This window comes from Megascapheus bottae, chromosome 3, assembly GCF_031878675.1.
Source record: "Megascapheus bottae isolate mThoBot1 chromosome 3, mThoBot2.hap1, whole genome shotgun sequence".
Taxonomy (NCBI): Eukaryota; Metazoa; Chordata; class Mammalia; order Rodentia; family Geomyidae; genus Megascapheus; species Megascapheus bottae.
In genome coordinates, this window is record NC_143511.1 from 66,612,459 (window position 1) to 66,631,655 (window position 19,197).

Here is a 19,197-nt window from a genome sequence, read left to right on the forward strand (position 1 = left end):
GCAGGTGAGCCACATACCCCAGTAATCATGTAGTGTCTTACCACAGGCCCATCAACATTTTACAGTTATTGCCAGTACAAACAATTATGAATGGAAATCTTCAAATCTGTGAATTAAAATAAGCGCTTTCTTCTTGTAAATTGATCATCTCATGTACTGTTCTTAATGAGGTTATAGAAAACTAATGCATACATACACACACACACACACACACACACACACACACACACACACGCACATTTTGCCAAACCTCTTATTTATAAATGATGACTGAGGATCTCTATTTATTCTATTAAATAATTCAAACTTAATTTGGAGGCGTGTTCAAGATTTGCCCACAATGGTTCCCACACAATATTATAGTAGGTTCATTTTATTGCTTGACCCCTTAACAGATACAAACTAGAAGCTTTTATAATAGCATAGTCCACATTGTTTCTAAAACTCTATTTTTGTTATTTTAATGGCTTCTTCCCATATTAACAAAAGCTAGATATAGATGTACTTAAGTGCAAGAATTTTCTCTTTTGAAATGCCCTTCTCACTGACACACAAATTCAAAAAGTCTCATAAGCTTCTGCCTCACTCAAGTGTGTCATCATCAACCACTAGTAAATAACTCCAGACAAGTAAAGTGCTAGCTGTTTCGGGGCTTGATGAATAGCTTTATAGGCTCCTTCTCCCAGCTGTCATTGTTCTGACAGAGTGATTGAATGCAACTCTTGCACCATACCAGTGGAAGCTGCCCACAAATGACACCACGTATTTCTGAGTGCTTCTGATCACATGCTTCTAGGACAGTACTGCAGTGCTCCCATCAGCAACCCATTACTCTAAGGGGAAAAGAAAAAGTTCATCTTTTAGAACCACAAATCATGTAAAGTTATAGATTTAAATTAATTTCTCAAATGGCATGTCCTTAGAGAATTAGATAATGTCCAATCTCTGAAATTGAATCACACAAAATACTGAGTAATATATTTTTCTTTCCAGTTAAGCATTTATATTTAAAAAGGGTAGTACAGCAGTGAATGAGAGATTGCTTTAGATTCAAAAGGTTATCTTTCAGATTAAGTGTGATGGTGTACACTTATAATCCCAGCACTGAAGAGTCTGAGGAAGGACGAACATGAGATTAAAGACAGCCTGTGATGCATTACGAGACAATGTCAAAAAAAGAAAATGTTATCTTTTACTCTGGTCTTCCTTTTCCTAAATATTCTAAACTGTAACAGCTCAGTATGGGTACTTACACTTGACCACAAACTCTTCTCTTTTTAAGTTTCTAGAGGAATCATGACATACAAAAAAACACAAGGTCTAAATCTCTTAACCTCAGGTTCCCTGTCTAATACAGATTTATACCTAATACCCACAGATAATCAGAATCATTTTTTTCTGGACAAAAATCACTAGTTTACCGCACTGTTCTGAGATGGCTCCCAAACAAAGAAATTTAAGTTTTCTGTTGCTCAAATTTTGAATCCCAGATATTCTGGTTGCTTTCTAATTTTTAAAAAATTGCTTTAATAACTAAGTTAAAAATTCTGCATTGATCCTGCATCCTAAGCCCTAACTACATATTGATAATACTATTTACCTTTTGAGAACTATATGCTCTGCTTCGCAGGGCAAATATCAGTGTGTTCTATGTCTAGCGACAAAGAGCTAAGAACAAATAACAATATACGGTAATACTTCCTCCTTATGAAAGTGATAGAAACTCTCCATGAATTAGATTAGGCAAAGCATCCATAAGAATAACTAAATTATTTTAGTGTAGATTTTAGTTGCTATAAAGAAGGCAGAATTGAAACAACATTTGGAACCAATACTTACAAAGGAAGTTAGTGGATCTAATGGTCTCTGGGTCTTTTCTATCTTCTTCTTTCTCTTCTCAGAATTTATTCTTTCAAGCAGCAAACTGAGAGTCTCCTAAAGAAATTTATCAATTACTTCTCAGGAAAAATCCAACCTAGTAAAACATCACAAAATCCAAGTAGAACATTCATCTGCAATAGATATCCAGCTTCAAGTGTATCATGTTGCCAAGAGATGCAGGGGTGGGATGCTTTTACAAGTATTTAACTTTTTTTGTCAGTCTTGGGGCTTGTACTCTGGGCCTGTGCATTCTCCCTGAGCTCTTCAGCTTAAGACTACTGCCCTACCCTTTAGCCACAGTGCCACTTCCAGTTTTCTAGTGGTTAATTGGAGATAAGAGTCTCACGATTGTTAGTGCCTGGACTGACTTTGAACCATGATTCTCAGATATCAGCCTTCTGAGTAACTAGGATTATAGCCACCACTCCAGGCTAAAAATATGTAACTTTTTGGGCTGGGAGTGTGGCCTTGTGATAGAGTGCCTGCCTAGCATGCATGAAGGCCTGTGTTCGACTCTTCAGTATCACATACATAGAAAAAGCCAGAAGTGGTGTTATGGCTCAAGAGCACTAGTCTTGAGAAGTATTTCAAAAGTAAGGGAGAATCAATAGATGTACATAATAGCTGCTAAACAAGCACACGGCAAACTATGCCATCTTCAGCATCAGTGCAGATAAGTCACCTCTGCCACTGTCCACCTTGATGCAAACATCTAGGACTTTTGCTAGTGCTGATTTCAATGTGTGCCATCAGTAATGGAGCTCATACGTTTGAAAAAGTTATTGACAAGGCATAACACCACAGTGAATGAGAGCAGAAGGCAAAGAAAATAGTACATGCTATTGTAGTAAACAAGGGTATTACCAGAGAATGACTGAACCACAGGGGTAGTATTTGAGTTTGGATTACTTTCCTATATAGCAAATGGTGATGAATCCAAATTGCTTTTATAAGACGTCCTTATTTATGCTTTAAGTTGCTATAGAATAGGAAAAATAAAGCTATGACTGTGTCTTTGCACTAATTGTGGTTGCTAAATAAAAGGAATATAGTGCTGAATCATGTTACAAGGTACATCTACCTTGTATGTTTCATCTTCTATATATATATATATATATATATATACACATGTATGTATATCTCTTTGAAAAAGATCAGTTGTTCCACTGTATAGTGAGGTCATACATGTATGTATAATACATGTATAATATATGTATGTATAATAATAAAGAAACAATGACTAGAGGAATTAATTGGAAGATTATAAGTGTTTAAAGGGTCATAAGGGACAGGGAGTCTGGCCTAGTGGTAGAGTGCCTGCCTAGCATGCATGAAGACCCGGATTCCATTCCTCAATACTACATACATAGGAAAAAGCTGGAAGTGGTGCTGAGGCTCAGGTGGCAGTGCTCAGGCCCTGAGTACAAGCCCAAGACTGACTGGCAAAAAAAGGTAGGGGGTCATAAAATTCTAATTTTCACCTGTAATTCTAGAGAGAAAACACTACGGCAGAAAAAACTGGACTCCATTCCTAAAATTTCAGAAGGTAGGCCCATGAGTCTAATTCGTTGTGACCACTTTGGAAATTGGGCCATTAGGCCATTTGCTCTCAAGTTATAGAACATACTAACATCTGAACTATGGGTTTTTGACCGTGGCTTTTACTTTCATTGTATTTACTACCTTTTTTTTTTTCTTAAAGGCTCTCATTCAGGTATTTTAATTATTTTCAACTTACGTAACATTATGAAACCAAACAAGTTCTGATATATTCAGAATCATACATTTTAGCTTATCCAAAATTGGTCCAATGATTCCCTTCAACTTTCTGCATCTTCTTTATTCTCTCTCAAGATCAAAAGACCAGAATTCTTTTCATTTCTAGTAAAAATTCCTAGACTCTCTGTCATGCTTACCCAAATAGCTGGGTTACCTAATCAGCACCATTGAACTGTGTGGTGTGAAAGAGAAGCAGATAGGCTTTACACAAAATATAGTGGAAATGAGTTAGGATGAATAAATTTTGACTTGAACTCACATATGAAATCTATTATTTTTTTAATTCAAGTATAAATAATTTATTTAATTAATTGGGTTATTTTATTAAAATTCTATGAAAGTGATTGTCATAGTATCTAAATAATCAGAATAAATCTTAATACATTAATTTGACACAATTTTAGCCTAAGTTGTACTTTAGTCAAATAATTTCATAAATACTGTCAGAAATGTGTAAAAAGACTCCTAAGCATTTTTTCATATATTTTTTATTGTAATTAATAGAAGGGTTACATGATATTTGCCAGATAGATGGTGCATTAATTCCCATACATTGATACCCTTTCACATGTCTTGGTCCCCATTTCCCCTCCCCCCATCCCTTATCTTGTTTTCCCCCATTCCCTATCCAATTTCAAATAACCAAATACAAATATATCTGATATATCAGGTAACAAAGTGAGATACTGTAACAATATGAGATAACCAAGGGACAGCAAAAGAAATGAGAGATAACATAGTACCTTAAGAATAACAATCATTCATTGTATGGCTTATGTTTCTATATCCTAGAGATCCTTTAATTTAGCATCCTACTATATGGCCTTTTGTATCAAGGTTTTGTTTATTTTTTAAATCTATGATTTTAAAATTTGAAAATACTGGGCTGGACACTAGTGGCTCACACCTAAACGTCTAGCTACTCAAGAGACTGAGGTCTAAAGAGCCCAGTCAAAGCCAGTATCAGTTAAAAAGTCATGAGTCTCTTATCTTCAATTAACCTCTAAAAAAGTTGGAAGGGAAACTGTGGCTCAAATGGTAGAACACTAGACTTGAACATACAAATTCAGGACCAGCACCCAGATGCTGAGTTCTAGTCTCAGGACTAGTACAATAAATAATAAACAAGCAAAGAAACAAATAATGTTTAAAAAGGGTCTATTCTTTCCTTTAAACCTTAAACCTACTACCTACACAAGATCCAACAAAACTTCCTACATCGTTAAATAATTTTATGTAAAGTTTGTCCCTTTTTTACAATAAGTAGTTTTGCCAGAGAAAAATATAACAAAATAAAATTTGTACATCAGCTGAGATTTCCTAAACCTCGAAGTTATATTAGTATTATAGATTTCCTATAGCATTCTCCACTTATGCTGTTTCCACTGTGTCTTCATTTCATTTGCTACAGCATGCAGACTTCAGCTACAGAAATTGCTAGATGGACAAGTGAAAATAATCTGTCACTGTAGGTTTTTGTAAATGAGACACTGTTATAAAACAGGCAAACCCTAAAAGGAAACATAAAGTTGAGTCCAATTAAAAAATGTATTGCATCAGATAACAACAAATGCTGGCAGGGATATGGAGAAAAAGGAACCCTACTGTACTGCTAATGGCAATGTAAACTAGTACAAACACTCTGAAACGCAGTTTGGAAGTTCCTCAAAAAACTAAAAAGAGATCTTCACTATGATCCAGCCATAGCACTCAAAGGCATCTACCCTGAGCATCATAACCCAGGATATGATAAGGACACCTGCACAGCCATGTCCACCATTGCACTATTCACAATAGCCAAGCGATGGAAACAACCCAAATGCCTTACTACAGATGAATATATACAAAAAATATGGTATATATATATATACACACACAATGGAATTCTATATAGCCACTAGACAAGATAAAATGATGGCATCTGCTAAGAAGTAGATGAAACTAGAGGGAATCATGTTGTGTGAGATAAGCCAAGACTAAAAGAACAAAAGGTGCATGGTCTCCTTGATATGTGGATATTAGATCCAAACAGTACAAGAGCAATGACTCAATACACAGGTACTCAAGGTCATTGACATGAACATGAAGATATAAATATAACTATATAGACATGTATATAGATTGATATGTATCTATGACATACAATGTCTCAGCTTAATTTTAATTTTGTTCTTAAATTTATGTGCCGGTGATTGCATATAGACATTCCATTCTTGAATACGTGTTTCTTAAATTTGACATTTGAAATATAATGTAAAAGCAACACTGTTAAAATCTTTTAATAAAAATGTATTTGGTTATTTGAAATAGGATAGGGAAAGGGGGAAAACAAGATGAGGGGCAGAAGTGGGGGGAGGGAAATGGGGACCAAGACATGAGAAAGGGTATCAATGTATGTGAAGTAATGCACACTCTGTCTGCTGAATATAATGTATTCCTTCTATTCATTATAATTTAAAAATATATGGAAAAATGTATTGCAAAAGATATATCCAATACAAATATATAATGTTATGTATAATAGATGTGAAGTATATTTCATGACCATAGATTAAAATTTTTACATTATAATGGCATATGCAATTCTTTCCATGCAAGGACCAGTCTCCCTTTGAAGTTTTTCCTGTTTTCAGTTCTATAACACTTGGTGTCTTTTATATTTTCATGATCTTACATGCCTATTAAAAAATTTGCCCAAGTGTTTTCTCTCATTTTCCCCTCCTAAGAAATTTTTTATTTTCCTTCTAGATACCCTACTCATGTATTAACACTGGGTAGTTTTGCTAACATTCCCTCCCAGTAACTAAAATCTAATACCCTTTCTGTGTTCCCACTGCTGCTTTCATACTACATGCTGAAAACACTTCTATCATAAAATTTATCAAACGTTCTGTTGGTCTGTGTAAGCTCTTCCAAGGCTGAGACAATGTCCATAGCTCAATTAATTCTAAACACCTCTAATTCATCTCTTTTTATACATGTAATAGTTTCATATCCTTTGGTGCATTGGAATCCAATTGTCCTAAATAAATTCAAGTTGGTTCTATCCTAAATGAAGGGGGAAAGTAGGAACTTTGTGGAGAGGGCTGAAATTTCTGGTCTTGTCATCACGCTTTTTCTTATTGCTCTCTTTCACTCGGTTTTTAATCTCTTTTCTTTTTTTCTTCCATGTATGCCATGACTTAATTGAACATGCCTAATCTAATATTCCAAATGTTTCAAAATGTGAAACTTTTGAACACAACCATGATGTCACAAATGGAAGTTTCAATGTCTATAGGTATATGCAAATATTATGGAATTGGAGGGGGAAAATATGAAATTCAAAATACCTCAGTTGCCAAGCATTAAAGAGAAGGAATATTAAATTTCACACTCTGTTAGGCACTGTTTTTACACCTGTAATAACCAAAAATGTAATTTTTCAGATTCTGGACTATTCCCCTTACCTACATGGCAATTCCATTCATCATATATTCCAGTTAGAGCTCGTAGACTACTGCTTAATTACTTGATTTTATAATTTCTTCTCCCTAGTTTTCTAGTTAAAGCACCTTTTATGGTTACCTTTTGCACAGAACATTGACTGTGCAGCTCTTTGACACTGCTCTAAGCTCAAGAAATATAATAGTTAAGAAAACATTGTCCTGCTCATAAAAATCTGATAACATAGCAGGGTTCTCTTCAGTTTGATTGCCTGAGCAACTAGCACATAGTAGGAGCCTAATAAGAGACAATAAAAGACATATGAATAGAAAAGAGTCTTCTTTCCAGGTGGCTAAAATTATGTGGCTACTGTATGGCATCAAGCAAAATGTGATTAAAAGTAGAATAGTATGACTTAGAAACATTACAATATCCTTCTCAAGCACTAATTCTTTTTTCATCAGTCCTCCTAGTCAAAAATTTTCATTAATAGACAGTAACTTTAGAATTATACATGCATATCAGTACAGTGGAACTACAGAAAAGATAGTATCATTGAAAAGCATTTAAGTCATTTTATCACACAATTAACTGAAATCATTTTAAAAGTTACTTTCTTCTAAGGAATAAAGAAGCATTGATTAAGTCATACATAGAGTCTGAAAGTTGGTCATATAAAGCTTAAGCTGATATATTATTTAGGAATAGTGTATATCATTTCTTGAATGGCTTTATGTTTTTGAAGAGACCTTACAGAAAATGAATGAAGCTTTAAATGAATTAAATTGATTTAAGTAATACTTAATGATCTGATATAACTATATTTTTGAGAAAAGTCATACAGATTTCCATTCTGTGTATTTTATTAAGAATTTTCATCACCACTGCCATTATGCTAATTGGCTCTTTAATATATCTAACAACCTTCCCAGTAATTCAGGGTTCTTATTTAAAAACTGCTGGCATGCCTTTGTCCTTGCTGTGCTATTCATACAAAGGATATGGCACTGAGTTTTCCTTATTTACCTTCATCTGAAACATGATTACAGAACACAGGAGTTTATTTACCAAAAGCTATTGCAGTTTAAGCTTTTAGTTACCTCAGTTGAAGAGTTGTCGGGGTTTTTAGCACTCTTTGCCTCCTGACCAGCAGGAAGGGCAAAGAGAACACGCCCAGACTAAGAAGAGACAAAGAAAGGATAGGGCCAGCTGACCGCCTTCACCCAGCCCTCCCTTCTCCAGAGGGAAGACACAGACAGGCCAGGGAGAATGTCAAGGCAGACTGGTTTAATGGGAAGATACCAGGGGCTAAAGTAAGAAGCAGGATTGTCTATTAACATAAAAGTAGGTAGGACAGGGGGAGGTAGCTGCGGTCAGAGAGGGCTGCAGGGCCAATGCATGGGTTCCAGGTAGCCTTATTTTACATCACAAACCATAGCCAAACCTCCCAACCAGGAGACAAGCAGGTTGGATCTCCAGAACCAGGAAGTGAGCACTGGGCCACTGGGCCACGAGGTAGGGCTTTTACCCTTTATGTGATGTGCCCCACAAAGAGTCACATCCCAAGGTAATTAATAGAACTCTGAGTATTAGGTTCAGATGGTGACATGTCATATACAGGTTGCAAAATAAATGGTATGATGGATTTAGTTTATTTGTAAAAATGAACAAAGATTTCTTTTTCAAAGTACTATTTCTTTTCATAGCAGTCTTTCTGATTCTGAAGTAAACTAAAATGGCTTTGGAGTTTGGCTTAAATGCAGTGAAATTAGAAACACAGTTAGGTTTAGAGATCTACGTGTATAATTCATAGTCTTCTATACTTACAGCTATGATATCGATAGCTGTCTTGTGTGGAAAGGGATTCTAGAAATATTCTTCATTATAAACTATGCTAACTCACCCAAGATACATGAGGAAGATGCAAGACCAGAATAATATGCTTTTATTAAAGAAATTATTAACATTGATTTTACATCATATTTCAAATGATGTGTTTAACAAACAAGTATTCAAGAATGGAATTTCTATATACAATCACTGGTACTTAGATTTTAGAACATAATCAAAATTAGGCTGAGGGTTTTATGTCATAGATACATATTAATCTATGTAATAAAAAATTATGTCTATAGAGTCATAAGTTTTTATGTCTATGTAGTTGTGTTTATATTTCCAGTACCATGTCCATAGCATTGGGTATGCAAATATTGAGTCCTTGCTCTTGTACTGTTTGGACCTAATAACCACATATTAAGGATACCATGTGCCTTTTGTTCTTTTAGTCTTGGCTTGTCTCACTCCACATGATTTGCTCTAGATTCATCCACTTCGCTGCAAATGCCATTATTTTATCTTGTCTGTTGGCTATGTAGAATATTAAGTGATGAATGAAAATTTAAGTGCATACATATTACTTGGGCACCACATGATATGTAGATTGATTCTTCTTTTCTTTATGAAGAAAATTTCAAAGCTCTTTTTTCTAACACTCGAAGATGCACACATTACTATTACCTGGCCTCGGTCTTCTATTTCTATATAACTCTATATTCACACCCAGTAAACAGCCTTTCCTCACCCCTCCCTCCCTACTCTCCCAGTTTGGAGTCACCATCATTTCACTTACGATTTCTATGACATCAACTCTTTCAGATCCAACATGAATAAGGTGATATGGCATTTTTCCTTTCAGTTCCTGGCTTGTTTCTCCTGACATAATCTCTACTTCCATCGATGTTTCACTTGTTGCCTGTAATGACTAGTCCTAACAATAAATCCAAGAGTTCAGTTGTCTCTTGAACTAATTGATTTCAATCCCTTTGGGAAATACACGTGACAGAAATTGCTGGATCATGCAATTCCATTTTCCTTTTATTTAAGAAAAACTATTTTACATAATGGCTGTTGTAATTTATTCCCAGCATGGGTTCCTTTAGTTCAACATTCTCACCAGATACTTGCTAGCAGTAGCATTTTCATAATAACCACTCTTACTGGGTTAAAGTAATACTAAGTATGGTTTTAATTTGCATTTTGCAGATATTAGTAATATTGGGCTTTTTTCTCTTCAAGTATGTATTGACTGTTTTTAAATCCTCATTTGAGAAATGTCTATTTAGATCTTTCACTTAGATTTTAATTTGGTAATTAAATTTCTTGCTCTTGGGGTTTTGGAGTTCTTATACTGTGTATGCTTCAAATCAACTTCTAGTCAAAGTGTAGGTTTCACAATATTTTCTGACATCGATTGCTTTATAGTTTCATCTAGTCCCATTTGTATATTTTTGTGTTGTTTCCTTGGCTTTTTTTTGCCAGTAATAGGGCTGGAATTTAGGGCCTGGACACTGTCCTTGGACACTTTTTGCTCAAGTCTAGTGCTCTGGCACTTGAGCCACAGCAGCACTTCTGGCTTTTTCTGAATATGTGGTACTGAGGAATCCAACCCAGGGCTTCCTGCATGCTAGACAAGCATACTACCACTAGGCTATGCTCCTAGCCCTTCCTTGGCTTTTGAGATACCATAAAAAAATTGCTTGCCCATTCCCATTTTATCTGAGTATTCCCACTTTCAAATCTTACATTTAATTTTTTTTATTGTTGGAGTAATGTATAGAGGGGGACAGTTACATTTGCCACATAGTAGGTGCATTACTTCTCACACACTGATACCTCTTCTCATGTTTTTGTTCCCATTTCTCTGCCCCCACCACCTCCCAATCATCTTTTCCCCCTTCCCTTTCCTATTTCAAATAAACAAATAAAGGTATATATAATATGCCAGGTAACAAAGTCAGATACTGTAGCAATATGAAATTAATCAGAGCAACAAAAGAGAGGAGAAATAACATAGTATATTAAGAACAACAATCACTCAAAATAAAGTTCTTGTTTCCATATCCTGGAGGTCCTTTTATTAGCCTCATCCTATATGACCTTATGTATCTAGGTTTTGCCCTGCTGTATTCCTCTGGTAGGAGAGTCCTACATGTGTATTAAGTATTATAAATGGGGGAAATCATTGAACCTATGTTCATTTGGGTCTGGCTTACTTCACTTAACATGATTTTTGCCAAGTCTTTCCATTTCCTTACAAATGTTGTTCTTTCTAATGACAGCATAGAATTCCATTGTGAATAAATACCACATCTTCTTGAATCAATCATCTACGGAGGGACATTTGGGCCGGTTCCATATCTTTGCTATGGTAAATAGTGCAAAAACATAACAATTATGACTACTGCTTTTTTCTTTGTTATCTTCTTTAGTATCTGTCCCTTGTTACCTGCTTCATATATACAGGGGAAGGGGGAGGGAGAGCAGATTTATACTTTGTTGCTGTCAATCAACTATAGATTTTGTACTTAGAAAAGAAACTTAATAATAACCATATCCTTGAAAGGAACCAATACCGAGGCTGAGAAAATGAACAAAGAATGAGGCTTCAGTATACCTATGCTCACAAGTATCGTTGGTGCTCAATGGTCTCTTTCATGGAAAACTACAGAGCTTCATGACAGACAGTATAGTTCTTTTTTATTAAAGAATTTCTTAACATTGATTTTACATCATATTTCAAATGACATGCTTAACAAACAAGTACTCAAGAAAGGAATCTCTGGCACTTAGATTTTAGGACATAATTAAAATTAGGCTGCGGGTTTGTATGTCATAGATACATATTAATCTATGTAATAAAACATTATGTCTATAGAGTCATAAATTTTTGTGTCTATGTAGTTGTGTTTATATTTCCAGTACCATGTACTGGGTACCCAAAGATTGAGTCATTGCTCTTGCACTGTTAGGATCTAATATCCACATATTAAGGATATCACATGCCTTTTGTTCCTTTGGTCTTGACTTATTTCACTCAACATGATTCACTCTAGATTCATCCACTTCCCTGTGAATGCCATTATTTTATATTGTGTGTTGGCTATGTAGAATTCCATTGTACACACACACACACACACACACACACACACACACACACACACATATATATATCACATTTTTTATCCATTCACCTGTAGTAGGGCATCTGGATTGTAAATATTTGTTGAATGAATCACTTTTGAAAAGTCAAAATGAGTCCCTTCTAAGAGTGTAAAACTAAGAAATATTAGAAGAAATAACAGAGGATGTCCTTGAATAAATAGCAAATTTTTAACATCAGTTTTGCTGTCTACTTTAGATCAGAAAGGTGAGAGTTTCAGAAAAACATAATGAACTGTTTTAAGGAATTTTAGGAGGCAATATGCTAAATTAAGGTAACATATTAAGGAAAAAAATTTGGTGGCTATAAACATGGCCTTTGGATAGTTTTCAAATCACAGGCTGCCTAGTGCTACTGCATCTATTCATAGTGAAGATTATCTGTAGAACAAGCACAGGTTGAGGTTGGGGATATTGCTCAGTGGTAGATGACTGGCATATCTGCACTCAATCCCCAGCACTGTAAAAAAAAGCATTGAAGGAAAAGAATCATTTTTGAGAACTATCTCATAAGCCATAATGAGAGTACTATAAAAAGGACCAATTCAAATAAGATAAATATGTGTGTTGTAAATTTCATTTTTCTTACTGAGATTTTTATGACTTCACCGTTAGCAGTGCGGTAGTCTTGTGCAAGGCCTTTTAAAAGGGAAAGGAAAAAATAGACTTCAACCAGTTGGGCTATAAATTCAAAATTAATAGAAAAATGAATTATTCATCTATATTTATAGCCTGTGTGTAAGTGTCTGGCCTTTGCCACCATAGCTGTTTTTTCTCATGTGAATCAATAATGGATAAGGACCCACTTGCTTTGAAATACCAGAAAATATTTTGCTTTTCTATCTTCAAAACATTTTGGGGCCAGGAGGTTGGCCTAGTGGTAAGAGTGCTTGCCTAGCATGCATGAAGACCCGGTTTGATTCCTTTGTATCACATACATAGTGGGGAAAAAAGGCCAGAAGTGGTAATGTGGCTCAAATGGTAGAGCGCTAGCCTTGAAAAAGCCTAAAGACAGTGCTCAGGCCCTGAGTTCAAGACCCATGACTGGCAAAAAAAGAAAAACTTATTAAATTCATAGTATATTCTACATTGCTTTTAGTACTTATGGCTATATAGTCTCAGAATTGTTTCATCTTAATATCATTTGTTTCTTATGTTATTTACAACTAAAGAGAGGTGACAATTAGCTTTAGCTTTGGTGCAGTCTGTTTCTCCCAGCCAGGAATAGTCACTGAATAGATTTATACAAACATTCAATTGATAGACATGTAAACTTAGAAATATTTTGCTATATCTGTAAGTAGATACTTTAGAATTACTGTTTGTAATACTTTATTATTGACAGCTTTGTACAATGAAACAGCTCATGATCATTAATATTTGATTCTTGAAAGTTCACATAGCAGTTACTTTCAAGTAATGAAATATTTAAAAACTATTACCTCTGGTTAATTGTGTCTGGTAAATTGTATCTGTCTCTTTATCTACCTAACTACAATTGCCATGCATAGCATTTGTGTTTAGGGGCTTTGTGTTTTGAACTTGAGACTCTCACCAGTTCTGTATGTTTCAGTTTGTATTGAAGGTATTTCATAATATCATTTATGGTTGCTTTCATAACATGTGCCTGATCAGTTATCATTGTGAATATACACATAAAAATATCTATTATACCTGCTGTGAGGCTCCACAGAAGACGCCATTCTCTGGTTTTTCTTTCAAAAATATATTCATCCCATTCAGGTCCAGAAGTTTGGCCTAGTGATAGAGTGCTTCCATAGCATACACAGAAACCTGGCTTTGATTCCTCAGTACCACATACATAGAAAAAACTGGAAGTGGTGCTGTGACTCAGGTGGTAGAGCTCTAGCCTTAAGAAAAGCCCAAGGACAGTGCTCAGGCCCTGACTTTGAGCCCCACAACTGGCATATATATATATATATATATATATATATATATATATATATATATATATTCATCCCAAACACAGAAGGCCTTTATCTTCTTATTGACATGTTGTTGCTCAGCTAAATTAGTGAATTCATTATGGAAATCATTATAGAAGTAACTTCAAAAACTAATGACAGGCCAAGTGTAGTGGCTCATGCCTGTAATCCTAGCCACTCAGGAGGTTGAAATCTGAGGATCACTGTTCATAAACAGCTGGGACACTAAAGAACATGAGACTCTTATCTCCAATTAACCACTAGAAAATGGGAAGTGAGGCTGTGGCTCAAGGGGTAGGAGAGTAGCCTTGAACTGAAGACCCCAGCCCCAGAGTTCAAGGCCCATGACCCACAAAAACAAAAACAAAAAAATCTAGTGACAGAACTTCTATGAACTTTCTATACCACTTCTAAATACCTGTACAAAGGAATGCAAATCATATACAGCAAAGTGATCTGCCAATCCATATTTATAACTGCAACACTCGTATTAGCCAAACCATAGAAAAAGCCTAGGTGTTCTTCAGCTGAAGAATAATGAATGTATAAACTGTCAGGCCTGCCCAGGAGAACACACCACACCCCCCTCATCCTCTTCAGGATGGACAGCATCCCTTACCAGAAATCACCCCCCAAACTGGTAATCACCTGTAACTGTCAATCACATGACTGTGAATCAGCGAAATGACCTCATCCTCTGAAATCACATCCCATCTGCTGTGGCCAGACTTCCTCCTCTTTTTCTATACAATAAACTTTTCCGTATATAATGTCTTTCCACCATTAGTCCAGCCACTACATGCTACACACTACTACATTTGGTGTGGGTGAGTGGTTTGCTTTTCCCAACTAACTCTCTTCTTCCTGAAACACGAGTTGGGCTCCTTTCAGCAACCCTTACATAAACAATAGAATATTAGTTAGTCTTTGAAAAAATTAACTAATCCTAGTTACTCAGGAGGCTAAAAATCTGAGAATCATAGTTGGAAGCCAGCAGAGGCAGGAAAGTCCAGGAGACTCTCATCTCCAATAAACTATTCAGAAAAGGCTGAAAGTGGAGCTTTCACTCAAGTGGTAAAGTACTAGTCTTGAGGTAACAAAGAACGTCCTAGACAAGAAACCAGGCTCAGAGTTCAAACCCCAGGACCAACAAATAGAAAGAAAGAAAGGAAAGAAATAAGGATGGGAAGAATAGGAGGGAGGGAAGAAGGAAGGAAGGGACAGAGAAAGAGAGAAATGAAAAAGTGGCATTGTCCAGAAAATAGGACTAGAAATTATCATTAGGTGAAATAGTAAACTTTGAAAGAAAAATGTCAAATATTCACTGTCTTATGTTAAATCTTTAAAAATGGATGACAGGAATGAAAAAATATTCTGTTTGGGGATATCAGTAGAAGAGTGTATGGTAAAAGAAAGGGTATGAAGAAGCAAACAGGCTGGACGTATTTTACACATGTATATAAAAAGAAAGGAGCCTGTTGAATTTTTAAGAAAAGGTGAAAAGGCAAGTGGCAGGACCCAGCGGTGGGGTAGGGGGAGGAGGTGATAACAAATAACAACATGGGTTTTTAGGGTATATTTTATGCCTATTTGGAAACATAACAATGAAACACCTTTTATAGCTAATACACACTAGTAAACTTGAAAAAAAGAAAAAGAAAAAATTAAATTAGACAATTCTGTGACCTAAAAGCAACCTGTATAGGAGAGGTCTTTCTTTTCATCAATAAATAAACATTAAATTACACTGAATTCTCACAATGATTTGGGGGGGTGGGAAACGAGACTTCTTTAGCCATCAGATTTATGGATATCTGCCTAGTGAGGATTTTAAAGTTTGTCTATAGCACTTTAAATAAATTATCATGTTATTGGTGAGTTACAAAAGACTTAAGGAACTTTCTTCTAAAAAAGATGGAATTCTATGCTGCAATCCAAAAGAATGACATCACTCCATGTGTAAAGAAATGGAAAGACTTAGAAAAAATCATACTAGGTGAAGCAATCCAGACCCAAAGGAACATAGGCTCAATGGTTTCCCTAATTTGTAATAATTCGTACACAGGTAGGACTCTCCTAGCAGAGGATTAGAGTAGTGCAAAACCTAGATACATAAGGTCATATAGGATGAGGCTAAATGAAAGGATCTCCAGGATATAAAACAAGAGCCTTATTTTGAGTGATTGTTGTTCTTAATATACTATGTTATTTCTCCTCTCTTTTGTTGCCCTTTGGTTAATCACATATTGCTACAGTATCTGACTTTGTTACCTAGCATATTGTATATACATTTATTTTTTCTTTGAAATAGGAAAGGGAAGGGGGAAAACAAGATGATTGGGAGGGGGTAAGGGGAGGGAAATGGGAACAAAATCACGAGAAAGAATATCAATGTATGAGAAATAATGCACCTAATATCTGGCAAACATAACTTTAACCCCTCTATACATTATAACAACTAAAATAAATAAGAAAGATCACTTACATTTTTTGGTATAAAATTATCTCCAAAACACTGTTTCCTAGAGGATACTGTGAGCATTTATATGATGTGATGCATAAAACTGAGGAGGTGTTGACTCATTTTAATTTTAAATATTTTTATTTAATTCTAGATTTTCCTTTGGTCTCATGTATGTCAATTAAAAACACTGTTACTTGAAACAAAAAAAAAGCTTATTAGCCTGATGATTTATCTTAATAAGTCTTCTATATTTATAAGTAATAATTCCACATGCAAGGGGGTGATTTCTCTGAAAAAATATGTTCAGTTTCATGTATCTTTTCTTCCTTACGCAGATATTTTCTATAGACACTGGTAAATCTAAGAAAAACAAGCCAAGTAAATTTATTCCCATTTAAATTGACACAAGTCAGGATCACCTGCCAATCTGGAGCTCAACATCTAGGCAGAAGCTTAATACTGCTTAGTACAAACAGAACTTTTTAAAATAACACATGAATTACTTTCTCCCTAAGTTAACTAACAACTTAATCTAAGGGAGTGAAAAGAATCTCTGATTCAATTTATTATGAAATCCATATGCTCATTTATTTTTTTCTTATATTTTATTGTAATTAATAGAAGGGTTACATTATATTTGCCAGATAGAAGGTTCATTAATTCACATGCATTGATACCCTTTCTCATGTCTTGGTCCCCATTTCCCTCCCCCCCTCCCCCATCTTGTTTTCCCCCTTCCCTATCCAATTTCAAATAACCAAATACAAATATATCCAATATATCAGATAACAAAGTAAGATACTGTAACAATATGAGATAATCAAGGGATAGCAAAAGAGATGAGAGATAACATAGTCTATGGGATTCTTTAAATACAGAATCATGTCATCTGCAAAGAGGGGAAGTTTTACTTCCTCTTTCCCTATTTGGATCCCCTTTATGCTTGCTTCTTGCCTTATTGCACTGGTTAGGAATTCTAATACTATGTTAAAGAGGAGTGGAAAAATCCATATGCTCATTTAAAAGGTAGAAGCTCGGCCAATTTTTACAACTATTTATTTGGAAATTGAATGCATTTTTATACCATCCAGATTGGTATAGGTATATTATTTTTGATCGTCAAAATTTTATCAGCTCAGTGTTACTGAGCATATTCAAAAGTCAAGTATAGATTAAATTAATCTATAAAACCACTGTGAAAGGCATTGTTATCCATTGAGATGCATGAGAAAGCATCAAGGAATAACCTGAGTAAGATGGTGTGGTATTCTATTGTCTTTTGATTTTTCAGAGTAATAGGATTTGCTATTCCAGTGCAAAAGAAAACCTCTGGGCCTTTTGGTATTTGACTGAACTTTAAATACTAAATCTATCCTGCACTCAATCTGTATTCTCAAAGTAAATCTGAATGAAAGGCAAAATCCATGATTAGGAAAATTTAGTCTGCTACTGCCCTCCTTTGTCACACTTCGCAATTTTAAATTTACCTTCACAAACTAGGATTGTTCTAGTTTCCATATTTATGAAAAGTTCTATTCAAATCTATTACCACGTTAAGCATTCAAACGACTTCAGAAATAAAGATAATTTCAAACTTCCAAAAGTATACACTTTTTTCATGCATGCTGTTAAACAGTCAGTCATTATGCAGCTGATCTCAAATAGTGATTTCTTCTATCCTATAAGACCGATGTTCACGTACAGCAAAGGACGGAATTACCAACAGGAATTACTATAGTATTGAATTCTTTTGTAGGCATTAGTATAGAAACCAAATTCTTTCAAATAGTATTAAATCACTATAAAACATTTCCATGATAAACAAAGCAAGATGGTTCATGTCTATAATTCCAGATATTCAATAAGTAAAGACAGAGTAATGGATAATTTTAAACTAACCTGGGCAAATTAGCAAGACCTTTCCTCAGCTTCAAAATAGAAAACACTAAAAGAGTCATGGCTCAGTAGGTCATATACTTGCCTAGCACATGCAAGGCTCTGGGTTAAGTCACCAAGAACACTCTCTCTCTCTCTCTCTCTCTCTCTCTCTCTCTCTCTCTCTCTCTCTCTCTCTCTCTCTCTCTCTCTCTCTCTCTCCCTCCCTCCCTCCCTCCCTCCCTCCCTCCCTCCCTCCCTCCCTCCCTCCCTCCCTCTCTCTCTCTCTCTCTCTCTCTCTCTCTCTCTCTCTCTCTCTCTCTCTCTCTCTCTCTCTCTCTCTCTTTCTCTCTTCCATACTTCATTATCAACATTATACTCTTTTATGTCAGTATAGATTCGTAATACTGTGGGCCAGGGGTTTGCCCTAATGGTAGTGTGCTTACCAAGCATGCATGAAGACCCGGGTTTGATTTCTCCATACCACATACATATATAGAAAAGCCGGAAGTGGTGCTGTAGCTCAAGTGGCAGATGGCTAGCCTTAAGAAAAAAGCTCAGGGACAGTGCTCCGGCTCTGAGTTCAAGCCCCAGGACTGCAAAAAAAAAAGTAAATTAAATAATACTGTAAGTACTAGATATTATTTAGCAAGAACAAAGAGTTTCCATAACCTTGCTGCATTTAAGTTTTGTAAGTTTCTCTTAAGGAAAAAATATTCAACAAAAGCAATAATATATGCTCCCCAAAGTATTTATTTATTATTATCTGCAACAAAGTACATTTTCAACAATAGAGCAAGGCTCTATTGAATGAAACATTCTATTGTG

General features: G+C 35.3%; 1 long non-coding RNA gene across 1 annotated transcript; it reads right to left on the reverse strand.

Moving 5' to 3' along the window:
- Positions 1-337: 337 nt before the first annotated feature.
- LOC150065716 (uncharacterized) lies at positions 338-18,957 on the reverse strand. Its single transcript, XR_016534793.1, has 4 exons — positions 18,816-18,957; positions 16,516-16,681; positions 1,840-1,935; positions 338-833 (listed from the first exon to the last, which is right to left on the reverse strand). It is a non-coding gene; the product is annotated as an uncharacterized LOC150065716 (long non-coding RNA).
- Positions 18,958-19,197: the final 240 nt, after the last annotated feature.